The 14722-nt window shown below is 28.6% G+C and overlaps 1 long non-coding RNA gene across 8 annotated transcripts; it reads right to left on the bottom strand.

The window, feature by feature from the left end:
* Window positions 1-6977: 6977 nt before the first annotated feature.
* LOC131635864 (uncharacterized) lies at window positions 6978-8558 on the bottom strand. Of its 8 annotated transcripts, none has more exons than XR_009293891.1 (5): window positions 8243-8558; window positions 7941-8129; window positions 7748-7860; window positions 7288-7465; window positions 6978-7207 (listed from the first exon to the last, which is right to left on the bottom strand). It is a non-coding gene; the product is annotated as an uncharacterized LOC131635864 (long non-coding RNA). The 8 variants fall into 8 exon arrangements; XR_009293892.1 differs by having other exon boundaries at window positions 7941-7999; window positions 8091-8555; XR_009293887.1 differs by having other exon boundaries at window positions 7941-7999; window positions 8073-8555.
* Window positions 8559-14722: the final 6164 nt, after the last annotated feature.

Genomic DNA, 14722 nt, shown 5'->3' on the forward strand with positions numbered 1-14722 from the left:
TTTTTACAATCTGAATTTATTGTTAGTGTAAAATCAACTATTATCATGGTTATGAATTTGTTTAAATTGAGTTTTGGGAAAACAATGATTCTACAGGTTTGTTAATGGTTTTGGTTATTTATAAATTGGTTTTATGTACCGGTTGCTATTGTGTATGGATACAAAAAGTGATTTTGATTTTACAGGTTTATGATGAATTTGTGAGAAGGATTGGAAGTGTGAATTGATATGTGTATGATTGAATGATGGTAGTGATAAATTAGTAATTTGTGTAGTGGTTAGCGGGAATAAAAACATGGCAAAATTATTGGTGTGAGATAGCAAAAGTTGTTGTTAGTCCGAATGAAACTGACGGTGTAGGAACTAGGGTTCATTTCGTTTGGTCGTGAGTGTCCTCTCTTCTTATAGAATTGGACAAGTCAATTTACTCACATTAAGACCTTTGTCTACCCAATTAATTACTTTCAATTTTTTATGATTCTTGTCTTGGGCTTGTTTTGGAATACTAATGATTTTGTCGTGTAAGTGTTGGGAAGTGATGAAGAGGTTTGATTTTTTTTACTTTTTTTTTTAGTATTGAAATTATAATAACTATAAAACTAAAATAAGAAATAACATCTAATAATAATTTTTTTGGTTTTTTATGAATATAATGGAAAAAACGAAAATTAACATAATAAAATTATTTTTGTGATATTTTAATAAAATACTACTAAAATAAAGTTAGAAATAAATAAAATGGAAAATGTCGGAAGTGGGATTTGAACCTGAGACCTTGGACCTGCAAACCTTACTTGCTTACCAATTGTGCTATATTATTTATTCAAAATAAAAAGCCAATTGAAAGTTTATGAAACATTAGTCAGCATTTTGCTATTTAATAAAATATAACAATTTAAGAGTAAACTATTATATTTTTAAAATAGACTTTAAATCGAATATTTATAAAATTCAGAATGTCAATGTAAATGAACCCGAGATTTTATAAAAATCCAATTTTTGAAATAGTTTTGAATTTTTGAAAAGTGTGGGCAAATTTTGGGGTATGACAGCATACTCTGTGACGGCCTGGATTGGCAAACTTGTGACGAAGGCTTATGCCTTGTGCCTCTGAATTGGGCAATTGGTGACGGGGGCTGAAGCTCCGATTGGTACCACATACATATACATGAGTCATGTCCCATGTGTCTTATGTGATTCATAGTTGTGACATTTTGTGACTATATAGTGATTGTATTTTTGTGAATTATTAAATGATTGAATTATGTGAAGATGTGAATTTGTGATTTAATGAATAGAATGATGATATTAATACTTGTGAATGCGATTAACCGAATATGCCTGATTTCTAATATATAATAAATATGCCTATGTGTTGACTTGTTGATGATGCTTATATGATGACATGTTGAATATGTTTATATGTTGATATCACGACTATTCATTGATGATGTTCTTTGTGCTGTTTATGTTGATGTTGTGTGAGGCGGTGATTCATTTTTATTCTTTACCTAATATATGATTTATCATGATCCTATTTATATAGTTTGATATCTCACCCTTTCTACTGATATTTCCCCTACCATGTGAAATGGGCAGGTATTCAAGTATAACTATGGAAGTTTGTTGCTTCATCGAGTCCAGTTGGTGTGTCGCTCTGATACGTAGCACTCGGGGGGTTGCTTATATCGTTATTTCTAGGTTGTTGATGTTTTAGTTGTTGTTATTATAACCGTTGATTCAAAGTTGAATAATATGAAGTACTTATTATACTTCCAAGTTGTTTGAGTTGAGATAAGCTTATAGTTGACTGTTAATTCGAATGCTATGTATCATTGTTGAATGAAATACAAGTTAAAGTTTTTAGTTGATATGTGATACTCCAATTTGTTGTTTGAAATTTTAAATACTCTGATATTTTTCGCATTATAATTTTGGATAGAATTTGGGGTGTTACATTTAACTTAACCTTTCTTGTAAATGGTGTTGGAGGATTCTAAATAAGACTGGAAATCTTTGGTATAGTATTTTGTGTGCTCGATATTGGTGAGGAAATAGGCGTTCATGTTTTGGGGGTAGTATTGGTTTTATTTGGTGGAGGAATTTGAAAAATATAAGGGAGAGTGTCAGGTTCGTTGATGGAGGGAGGTTGTTTGATAACATTGATCAGAGAATAGGAGATGAGCCTTCTACTCTGTTTTGGATAGATCATTGGCTTGATGGTATGTCTTTGAAGGTAAGATTTAGTAAGTTATTTGATTTAGTTGAGAATAAAAGGACGACCGTACCAGAAATGAAAAAGTTATGGTGGGGGATAATGGTGAGGTGTGGAAGTGTCGTGGAAGGTTACTTGCTTGAAAGGAGTTAGTGGGGTAGTGTGTTGAGCGGTTAACCTCCATTTTTTGCAGGTGGACGTAGAAGATCGTTGGGTTTAGATTTTACATCCCTTTTCTTGCTACACAGTCATCCATGCTTATAAAAATTTGTCTGAAGTTGAAGTCAACAACAATCAGGCTAAATCTATTTTTGCTTGGCGATTGTTACTGAATCGTAGTCTGACTAAGGATAATCTGGCTAGGAGGCGCATTCTTGCCTCAAACAATCAAAAATATGTGGTCGATTATTGCGTGGATGAAGATATAGATCATTTGTTTGTAACATGTGCTCTTTTTGGTAGGTTATGGCCTATTATTATTAATTGGTTAAGGTTATTTGTCATCTCAAGGAACATTTTAGGATCATCTTTTGCAGTTTAGTGGGCTTGGTGTTTTTTTCGAAAAAATATTCGTTTGGCTTTTAACTCTATTTGGTTAGCGGTGGTTTGGGTTATTTGGAAAGAGCGCGTATTTTTCATAATAAAGCATAGAAATGATAGGCCTTATCTAAAATTGTAAAGCTTAAGTCGTTTTGATGGTTATAGTCGAAATATGTTACTTTCAAATATGATTACCATTTATGATTTATGGAGGTTAAATCCTTTATCTTGCTTATCAACGGTTATGTATACCGCTTTTTGTTGATTCTTTCAGAATTTTGAATTGTAATTTTTTATTTTTTTTTTATTTCGATACATCTTGTGCTGGATTGACTTGTTTTGGTCCTTAATATACATTTTATTTTGGTTTTTTTAAAGAAAAATCATTTCACTTGCTAAAGAAAATATTTTTCAGATTTTGAAGAATGAACATTGTTGAAACTATAGAATTTTTGTTCTTATATTTGTATTTGTTTTTAATTCTATTTATTTATTTATAATAAAATATTTATGTTTTATTTTTAATTATATAATTAGTAATGTGTTTTAATGAGCCACAATAATTTAAACTTAGTCATTTGCGACATGTCATCGATTTTTGTCCATTTTAATAAAAAAATTAAATGAAAAACTAAAAAAACTGTGTTTTAAAATTACAAGGTCAAATCAAAACTAAATAAAATGTGTTTTTACAATGATTAAAATAAAAATAACAACTATTTGTTAACTTTTTTAATATTTAAGTGACTTACTACAGTGGGCGTGACTTACACCAAGAAATTACAGTTAAGGCGGAATAAACTAGATGGAATTCACATTATGGTACATTATTTAGTATAATTTCTCTATTCTCTTTCATTATTGATGTGATTGAAATGGTTGAGAAAGATGGAATAAATTTTGATAAAAAAAGGTGCACTATTTTTATGAAGTATATGCAATCTTTGAAATTTATTTTCATCTTGCACTTAATGAAAAAAGTTTTAAGAATTACTCATGACTTATATCAAGCATTACAAAGCAGTGATCAAGATATTATAAATGTTATGAAACTAGCCAAAGTATCCAAAAAGAGATTGCAATCGATAAAGGACAATTGTTGAGATTCTTTGTTCAATAAAATTTCATTATTTTGTGAGCATCATGATGTTGTCATTCCAAATATGGATGAAACCTTTCAACATGTACAAAAAAAGAAGTCACCACGTAAAATGGAGAAAATTTCTAATTTACATCACTTTCAAGTTCAATTATTTTATGAAGCGATTGATTGACAACTTCAAAAGTTTAACAATCGTTTTACTGAAGTGAATACTGAGTTGCTTTTTTGTGTAACTTTCTTAAGTTCAAGACATTCCTTTGTTCCATTTGATAAAGAGAAGTTGAATCGTTTACCTCAATTTTAACCTCCAAGGTTTTCTCCAGTTGAGTTATTAGCATTGGACTGTCAATTTGAAAAATACTTATTAGATGTATGTTTTGACAGTGAGTTTTCAAAATTAAGGGGATTAGTGATCTTTTTCGTAAAGTTAGTGGAGACATGGAAATATGTTGTGTACATGTTGGTATATTTGATATTGAAGTTATCTTTGATATTATATGTGGCGACTGCAACTGCTAGAAGAGCTTTATCTGCTAAGAATATTATCAAGAATCGTATGTAGAATCACATGACAGTCGAGTGGTAAAAAGACTATTTAGTCACTTATATAAAGAGAGATGTTTTCATTGATGTTGAAAATAAGAAAATGATTCGATGCTTCCAAAATATGAATAACCGTAGAAAATCATTCATTGATCCCACTGTACAAAATTTATGGGTTCGTCCCTCTTTAAGTCATTCTTAATTTATACTTTACCCTTCACAAGTAGGGGTGCTCGTGGAGCAGTTTGCGAGAGAATCTAATTCCCAAACCAATCAAAAATATATGGATTGATTTGTATTGGATTTACATTTTTGGGATAAAGGCCAAACCAAACCAAATTGAAAAATAATAGTTGGTTTGATTGGATTGATCGAATACATTAGAAACAAATGTGTAACAGTATTTTTAAAAAATATCGTCAACTAATTTACCATAGTAATATAAAATTCTTAATGTTTTCGTTTCTCCATATAAATTGTGAATGCCACAAATGACGTTTCATTTTTTCTCTTAAGGTTGAATAACTTATAGTTTCCATGATAATGATGATATAAATTATATGAATTAATATGGTTGATTCATGTAGACGGATTGGCGGATACTCCCTCCGGTCTCAATTATAAGCAAACATTTAATTTTTAGATTCATTCAACAATCAATGTATTTAGTCTAATAATAGACTAAATACATTGATTGTTGAATGAATCTAAAAATTAAATTTTTGCTTATAAATGAGACCAGAGGGAGTAGAATTTTAGAAATCCGTTGCTTGAACCAATTAACATCAAATTTCAATGATTTGATTCGATTTTTGTCTGAACTATAAAAATGTCTGACTCTAACACTATAGTTTAATTTGTATTTCAATTTAATTCAGATTTATCTGAATCAATTAACACCCCTAATCATAAGTGAGACACATTTAAAAAAACTTATCTCAAAATATTGTCACGGTTAATTAATATAATAATAAAAATAACTTGTTTTCAATTATATTTTTTAATAAACAAGACATGCGTTAATTTTAGGGTTAAATATGTTTTTGTTCTCAATTTTGCCTTTTTAGTCCCTATAAAAATTATATTGACTTTTAGTCCCTATAAAATTACTTTTACACTCAGTTTTAGTCCCTGTAGAGGGACCAAAAGTGAGTGCAAAAATAATTTTATAGAAACTAAAAGTCAATTTTTTTTATAAGGACTAAAAACTATTTTGGGTAATTTTATAGGGATTAAAAACATATTTAACCCTTAATTTTAAATTAAATATTTATTTTTGAAAAATAATATAAATCAACATTTTTATATACTTTATATTTATACTACTAATAAATATATCAATACTTATTAAATTTAATAAATTTTTATTTATATTTTAATTTAATTTTTTATATAATAAATTATTAATGGTGAATTATTGATATATGTTTAACCGTATAAATTTTTCATTTATATTTTAATCTAGGCTTAATTCATTCGAGCTCCTCCTACTAGTTCTTTGAGTTTTATTTCCCCATTTTATCTTTATGTTTGGCCTTTTACTTTAAAAGAAGTTGTAAGCTTCAAATGATAATCAGATATTTTTTAAATAAATAACATAAGTTTGTAGAAGAAAACAAAATTTGAGATTCCAAAATAGAAAAACCAATTTTATAAACGAGTAAAAATAAAGAATAATAAATTAAAAATAAATCTTTGCATAATGGTTTTTCTTTTGGGTACAATTGAGTCGGTCGTATAGTTGAAGATAACGTGTGCTTAGCTTGTACTATAATTAATGCAATCAATGTAATTTCAGTGAACGTTCTTAGTAAATGGTTGTTTTTTTTTTTTGGAGCTTTGCGTTGTCGACTATTAACTCAAACACAATGTAACTTCTAGTTTATAGCTTTGTGTGTGAGATAAAATATCTTAGTTTATCATGTTTATCTAGTTTTCTGAGCTTCTTTTCTATTTTGATGAGACAGTTTATTGGAGTTTTGTGTCGACCTCTAACTCAACTCAAACATAAGTAAATAGAATTTTTACTTTTGACTGAATCTGATGACCGAGACTTTATGACAATTGTAACGTGCTAAGAGTACGAAATTCAGATGAAAAAGTTTTGTTTTTTAAAAGAAATAAGATCAATACTATTACTAACATGTAGGGCTGGACATCGGTTCGGGCCGGTTCGGTTTCGGGCCCAAACCCCCAAACCGGCCTAACCCACGGGTGAAGACTACTGGCCCAACTTCCGACCGGTTCAGAGATCGGTTTTTCGGGTTCGGGTTGAGCCGGTTCGGTTATGAAAATCGGTTTTTTTTGGATAAAGAAATTTATTGGGCCAGTTTAAAAATCAAGCCTAAGGTAAAAAAAACAACAGAATTTCAATTTTTTATATAAATTGTTGAATCGTTTTGGGTTAAAGCCCAAATGTATATTAAGCATCATCTTTATTTTTTTAAAATTTATGATAGGATAGAATTATTTGGGCCATTAAATAATTTACGGTCAATGATATTTTTAACTTTTTTCTTAAACATAAATTTAATTAATTGGTTTATTTTATTATTATTATTATTAGAAAAAACTGAATTATTTGGATCCAGTTAATCATTTAACATTGAGTTATTTTATAATTTGATCCAACAACCAATAATTTGATAAATACAATCAATTAAGTCCAAATATATTATGCTGCATCCAATAGAACTTGTCTCAATTATTATCTCTTCTTCATTGATCTTTGTTTCTTCATCTTTGTTATGTTTGCAACATATGTGTTATTGGTCATAAAACAACCCCTCCAGCACCTGATTCAGTTTCTATAAATATAAAAAAATTATAATAATATAAAAAATAAATTAATCCACTAAGCATTTTGCTTGTAGGACTAGGAGGCTACCTGCGCATAGTTCATTTGAAAATCCAAACAAAATCCAGCAATTCATAAGCCCAAGTGTATCAAATAATATCTCTGTTAGGAGAAAGTTTCCTCAAATCAAGTTTTCTCCAATATTTCTTCAATTAAGTTTTCTCCAAAATATTTCCTGAAGTTCAGCCATAACGAACTCAAATGTACACTGCAGCAACAAAAAAAAATTAATACTGCCATAAATTATACTTCAATAAAATAAACCTTATGATAATACTAGCAGGTAGTTCACTGACATTATGTATTTAGAACTCATTCTCTTTTCAAGGCCAAGACCATGTAATCTATGAGAGAAAATACCACCATAAGAAAACTAGCCAAAATGCATCATGACAACATAGCAACATAACAACATAACAGCACCACATGATTACAAGACGACAACAACAACAACAATATTCACTACCATTTAAATTTTCAAAAGACTCACCATGACCAAAGAGTCAAGCTTCAAATCTCCAACAAACTCACAATTTCTCAATTGCATCTTTATTCAACCACCATGGTCACCTTAATTCAAGTTAAGTCAACCTCAGCATACATCTAAAAAAAACATGAACTACATCAAATTCAAACATGAATTAAAACAAAACAAAGAATCTGTTTCAATGTAAAAGCAGTACCAAGAATATCCAAAAATCCTGAAACACAAATGTCACCTTCTATTATAATCCTCTAGCCCCTGTTTCACAAAGAAACACAACAAATCCATTAACAATCTCCAAAAAGGAAAAAGTAAAAAATAAGAATTGAACCTTTGAATAAGACATCACATTAACTCAAAGATCTTGCTCTGTTATAATCCTCCAGTCCTGTTTCACAAACAGGAAAAATCGATTAAGAACCACTAAAAGTTAGAGAATCCACCAAAATATAAATAAAATCACAAACATTTCTAGCAGTATCCCAAAGGTTGAACACATACATAAAGCATTAAACTTCTTTTTTTAGGAGTGGACAAAAAACCATGGTCAGAGAGGAACGAAGGTTCTTCAGCTAGAAAATATTGCATTTCAGTTAGATTTAGGGTTTCAAAGCTTAGTGGTAAGTGTGAGAGTGAAAAAAGAGTGTGAGTGTAAGGGGATGAAGGTGGTGGTGAAGAAAACAACAAAGAAGATGTGGGGTGGTGGTGGTGGAAACGATAAAGGATGAAGGTGGTGGTGTCTTACCCATGGATGAATAGTGAAAGAGAGGCTAGAGTAGAAACGGCGCTGTTTCTGTTTCTCAAATGAAGATGGAAAGAAGTTAGAATTTATATGCCCAGCTGACTCAAACCCTAGTCATAATAATAATAATATAAATAAATTAATAATATGTAATAGATCGGTTCGGTTCGGTTTCCGACGGGTTCAAAACTAACATCCGGTTCCGACCAAATAAACCCATTATAATCCTTTGTTACTTTCCGAACCAAACCGTGAACCGATCTAATCCGAACCGTTCCTCATAATTTCAAATGGATCGGTCGGTTATGTGTGGGTGGTTGGATTTTGTCCACCCCTACTAACATGTGTTCCAAAGATATAATTAATAAATAATTTATAAAAATATTTCTTAAAATGCATGCAGTCAATTTTTTTTAATTTTAAATATAATTTTATTTTATTCAAAATTTTTAATTAGAGTATCTTAATATGTATTCTTAGAACACAAGTTAACTGGACCCAAAAAATAAATCACTTTATTTCATTAATATAAGATAAAATACCAACCTAAATATATTTTAATAAATTATTTTATTTCATTAATATAAGAGAAAATATCAGCTTAAACATTTTTTTTTATAAAGATAATGTGTTAAAGAAGATTGATACACAAAAAGGTGGAGACTAAAGGCAAAACCCACTCACAAATATTTAAATCTAAAGAGAGATAATTCTAGCATATTCTTTACATAATCACCTCAAACTCCAATAGATAAAGAATCTAAAAGAGTGAAGTCCGTAGCCGAGCGGCCTAAATTAGCAAATTGTCTTCTCTGCAAATGTTAGATATAATAAATTTCATGCCTGATAAAAGTTTCGAGCAATAATTCAATCTATTACGAAGTTGTCATGTAATTAAAGCCACATTAGCCGAACAAAAAGTATTAATCACAATGATAGAATCAGACTCAACCCAAAGATTTGACCAGCCTATGTCAAAAGCAATTTCTATCTCTTTCAGGACACCGCAAAATTCTGTAATGAAGGAGTTATTCCAAGATAAAGACTCCGCGAAAACCAAAAAAAATTCTTCCGAATTACATAAAAAATTACCGCCGCAGTCAAAGAAAGAAGCACTCATAAAAATTACCTGTCCGGGTTAGCTGGACCTTGACTCCGCCCCCTGAAATTTGGTATTTTAATGAAATATATATATATATATATATATATATATATATATATATATATATATATATATATATATATATATATATATTTATATATATATATCAAAATAGTTCGTTCTTCTAATTTATTTTAAACAAATCTAATTCAATTCATTCAATAAATATAAAATTCACGGAATCCAATCATTAATATTTTTTTAATAGATGAATTTTCATGCACTCAAAAAATTAATTCAAAAATTTTAATAATTATTTTTACGTCAATTTATTTATTTCACATAATTCACAACTTTTAAACTTTTCTCTTAAATAATTTTTTAAATTTTTAAATTACTTTTTTTATCCCTTATGAAACTAATTACCTATTCTATATTATATTTCAAACAAATTAGAAGTACATCCGTGTCACGCACGAATAATTATAATAATTTAATTTAATAATTTAAAATATTTTATTTGAGAAGGAAAAAAGATATGGATTATGTAAATCTTAAAATTAGTTATGAAGTTGAAATAAAAGGAAAATAAATATTTTTAAATGATAAAAGATAAATATTAAAATTTGAAGAGTTTGTTATAAGTTGTTATTGTCTTGTCTATGAAAATTTTAAGATAAACAAAAATTGAAACAATTTAATAGTTTATATTGTAATTATCTATTAATTTTCTATATCTTATAATATATATTAATAACATTTGTAGAGAATTGAATATTGCCATATGAATGGTTATCAATGTGCATAATTTTTTGTAATAAAAATAAGAGTGAACGATCTATTTTGCTTCTTTCACAAAAATTACACAATTTAAGTTAGTCATTTATAATAAAATAGATCAACATTTTATATCTTTACCACTAGATCAATGTACATTCTTGATAAGTAATTATCATGATTTCTAGTAATCTTAAAAAATCTGAAATTAAAACATAAATACAAAATTTATATCAATAGGGTCTTGAATCCAAGTCATTTCAGATTAAATGACAGCCAATTTACTACAATAAAAATTGATTTGTCTATGATAGTCACTTACTAACCATAGAAATTGATTTGTCTAGTTGTTATTGATAGTCACTTTACTAACCATAAAAATAATTTGTCTAGTTGTAAATGATAATCACTTTATTAACAATAGAAATTGATTTGTCTAATTGTAAATTATAGTCACTTTACTAACAATAGAAATTGATCTTTCTAGTTGTAAATGATAATCACTTTATTAATAATAGAAATTGATTTGAGACCTCATTGTTAAAAATTTATGTACAAAATTTGTTAATATTAGTAGTTTTATGTACAAAATTTGTTAATATTAGTAGAAATCATGAGAATTACTTGTCATTAATGTACATTGGCCTAGTGGTAAAGACACATAGATATCTTTTAAAGACGCCGGGTTGGGTTTAATTCTTTATAAGGAACATGATTCGGTTAAATTTTGTAAGAGATTAAGTCGGATCTATTTTTTTAGTGATTAATTTGACTTCGTAATATTTGTAAAGGACCAAAATGAGTCTTCATTCTAAAAATAATAGTTGAATTTAATAATTTATATTTTAATTAATTATTAATAAAATTTATATATTATTTAAAATTTTAATCTACCATCTTTCACAATTCAACATTTTTAATGATATTATTAGTATAAAAAAAAGTAGATTTTTGTGATCCTTCAATGTCTATACCTATAAAATAAATATAACAACAAAAAAAAGCATATAACAGTAAAATTAGAAAGAGGAGAAAATAGAAACCCAAAAACAGAGGTATGTGATAATAAATAAGGATGTGGTTAGCTTATGTCAAAGAATATAATTGTAGTATAAATTAATCTTGCAAAGAAAATTAATATAAAATAAATGGGAGATTAGTCATGAGACATAGTCCAATAAAAAAACAAAACAAATTAAAACTATAAGAATAAGAAAGTATTGATCTATTGAATATGAGAGGAAAGACTGCCTTATTAGGAAGTAGAAGTAACCTCATAAAAAGAAAAATGAAAAGTTGAGTGGAATGTTATACAAAACATGGAAGATGCACTAAAATAATTGTAATTGAGATTATTGAAAATACTCTACATAAGTTTTTTTTAATATCCATTTTAGTGGGTAGGGGTGTAAGAGAATCAGAAAAAACCAATAAAATGGACAATCTAAATATAAAAAAATCAAATGTTTCTGGTTCGGTTCCAAAATCGAACAAAACCAATGAAAATCAATGTAGTTATTAAATTGTAATTCATAGTGTCGAATAATGTGTGTGTCGAACTAGATTTGATTTAGTTACACACATATTTGACTAGATTTGATTTAGTTACACACAGATTTGAGTATATTTGATTTAGTTACTCACAAATTTGATTAGATTTGATTTAGTTCCAAAATAGGTATTTTTCCCTTTTATAGTTTTGGGCTTTTGGCTTAGAGAGAAAGATAACCTAAAGATATAAATAGAGGGAGTAACCCATATTTTAGTAATTAAGTTGTATTCACAGAATTTGCAGTTGCAAGTGAATAAGAAGTTTTCCACAATTTGTGGGTAGAGAGAAACTCTGCAAAAAAATCATTCTCTTTCTTTCTTTCATATTTTTTCATTGTCATTGTGTGGTAGTAACAATCTTGTTCATCAAGATTGGTAGAAATTCATCATAGGTTTTAGTGGATTTCCAACATCTGGTATCAAGAGCTCCGGTTGATTGGTTCAAGGGAAGAAGAAGAAAATCATGATTGCAGTGAATTATGGGAATGGAAATTATCCAGCAAGTCCACCAATTCTGAAAGTAAATAACTATGAAAATTGGTGCAAACATATGAAGGTCTTTTTAAAGGTGTCAAGGTCTTTAACATATGGAGTAGAACCGCTTGGAGAAGACGCTTTAGAAAAAGAAAAGAATGAACACATAGAATCGGAGAAGAAGAGTTATAAAGCATTTTTCATAATTCATTAATGTCTAAGTCCAGACAACTTCAAAAAGGTTAGTGATTCTGAATCTGCAAAAGAAGCTTGGGATATTCTTGAAAAGTATTTTGGAGGCACTGAGAAGAAAAGAGGTGAGGTTACAAACTCACAAAAGAACATATGAATTGCTTCAGATGGAAGATAGAGAAAGCATAACTGATTTCTTCACTAGGGTTACGAAACTAGTGAATCAAATCAAGATATATGGATAAGCTTTAACAACAAGAGTTGTTGTTTCGAAGATCTTGAGGTATTTGGCTCCTAAGTTCGATCATGTGGTGGTGGCCATAGAAGAGTCAAAGGATTTATCGAAGTTGACAAAAGAAGAGCTTCAAGGGACGCTTGAATCTCATGAAAAAACGAATGGCTGAAAGAGCTGCAGGCAAGTCGAGGAGTGATGTGGCTTTGCAGGCTCAGTCAGCAAACGAAAAGAAAGGAAAAGGAAGTTGGAATGGAAATAAAGGTAGAGGTGGCTATAATTTGTCCAAAAAAGCATAGGAATCAAGAAAGTGATGCAAAGTTTACAAAATAAGAAGAAGAAGAAGAAGAAGAAGAAGAAGAAGAGATGTTGTTGATGGTCACAATAAAATATGAAGATAAATTCAAGGACCAATGGTACTTGGATTCAGGATGCTCATCACGCATGTCTGGAAGGAAATATTGGTTTGTCAACATAAAGCCCTCAATGAAGAACATGGTGAAATTTACAAATGACAATACTCTAGCAGCTGAAGGTATTGATGATGTTATGATTACGAGGAAAGATGGAAAAGGTCAGTAATTTCCAATGTGTTGTACATACCAGGCATGAAGAGCAACTTGCTCAGCATGGGACAGTTGGTCGAAAAGAACTACAATGTGTTGATCAAAGACAAGATGATGAGAGTTGTTGACACAAGTGAGAGGTTAATCTTGAAGGCTCCTATGTCTCAGAATAGAACCTTCAAGATTGAACTCAATGTGATGGAGCACGAGTGCCTTGCAACTGCAGCTAGCAAAGATGAATGGAGTAATTAGAAATTTTTAAGGAATTCAAAATTTTATGTAATTCAAATGATTCGATTGAAATTTATTCATTTTTAAATTCTTTTGTTTAGATGAAATATTAAAATGATTCATTGTTAAATTTTTGGGGTCATTTTCATATATTTTAAAACTTTTGGGTTATTTTTAAAATACGAAAAATAGGAACCAGTTTTTGAAAATTTGAAGGGACCAATTTGTAAAATTTGAAAATTTTTAGAGACTTATCTACAATTTTCATAAAATATGAGGACCATCTTGATAAATTTGAAAAATTAATAATAAAAAATTTAACATTCAAATTATGTAAAGTGAAGGAGCAATTTCAATTTTTTTTACTTTTTGGTGTCATTTGAAATTCCTTAAATTTAACTTGAATAAAATATTTCATAAATTTATATCATTTTAACAATTAACTGTTTTTTTTATTCAAACAAAGGATTTTGGTCAAGTCATTTTAAATTCTCTCAAAAAATGATTTTCCCTCATTAAAATGATTCATCCAATTAAGATTAACTGCTTGCTAGTTAATTAACAGTTTATTGGCAATTACCGTTTGTTATACAATTAGTTAGACTATTATTTAGTTGGCTAGATTGTTCTTTAGATGAGTCTAATATATATATATATATATATATATATATATATATATATATATATATATATATATATATATATATATATATATATATATATATATATATATATATATAATAATAATAATAATAATAATAATAAAAGAATATATTATGGAAATCACCATTAAACCCTTCTTTGATCATGTTTAAATTAACTTAATTTCAAGAGTAAATTTGACTAATTGCATTTTTCTTGATTTATATAAGCTTAGAATTTAATGTTGCTTAAATGTCAATTTGAGAATACATTTCACGTTACCCATGCAAAAACTGAAAAAGTCTCTTTCAAAATTTCAATACCATTTTAATTTGCACTATGCTCTATGCATTGAGTACTCAAATGACAAATTGGAGCTTGGAGTGACACACATTGTTTGCAGAACTATTAAAAGTCACATTGGTAGTAATGGAAGATAAGATATTGCCTTTTCAACTTTTCCTCATTACTC

Source organism: Vicia villosa, unplaced genomic scaffold, assembly GCF_029867415.1.
Source record: "Vicia villosa cultivar HV-30 ecotype Madison, WI unplaced genomic scaffold, Vvil1.0 ctg.001572F_1_1, whole genome shotgun sequence".
Classification (NCBI taxonomy): Eukaryota; Viridiplantae; Streptophyta; class Magnoliopsida; order Fabales; family Fabaceae; genus Vicia; species Vicia villosa.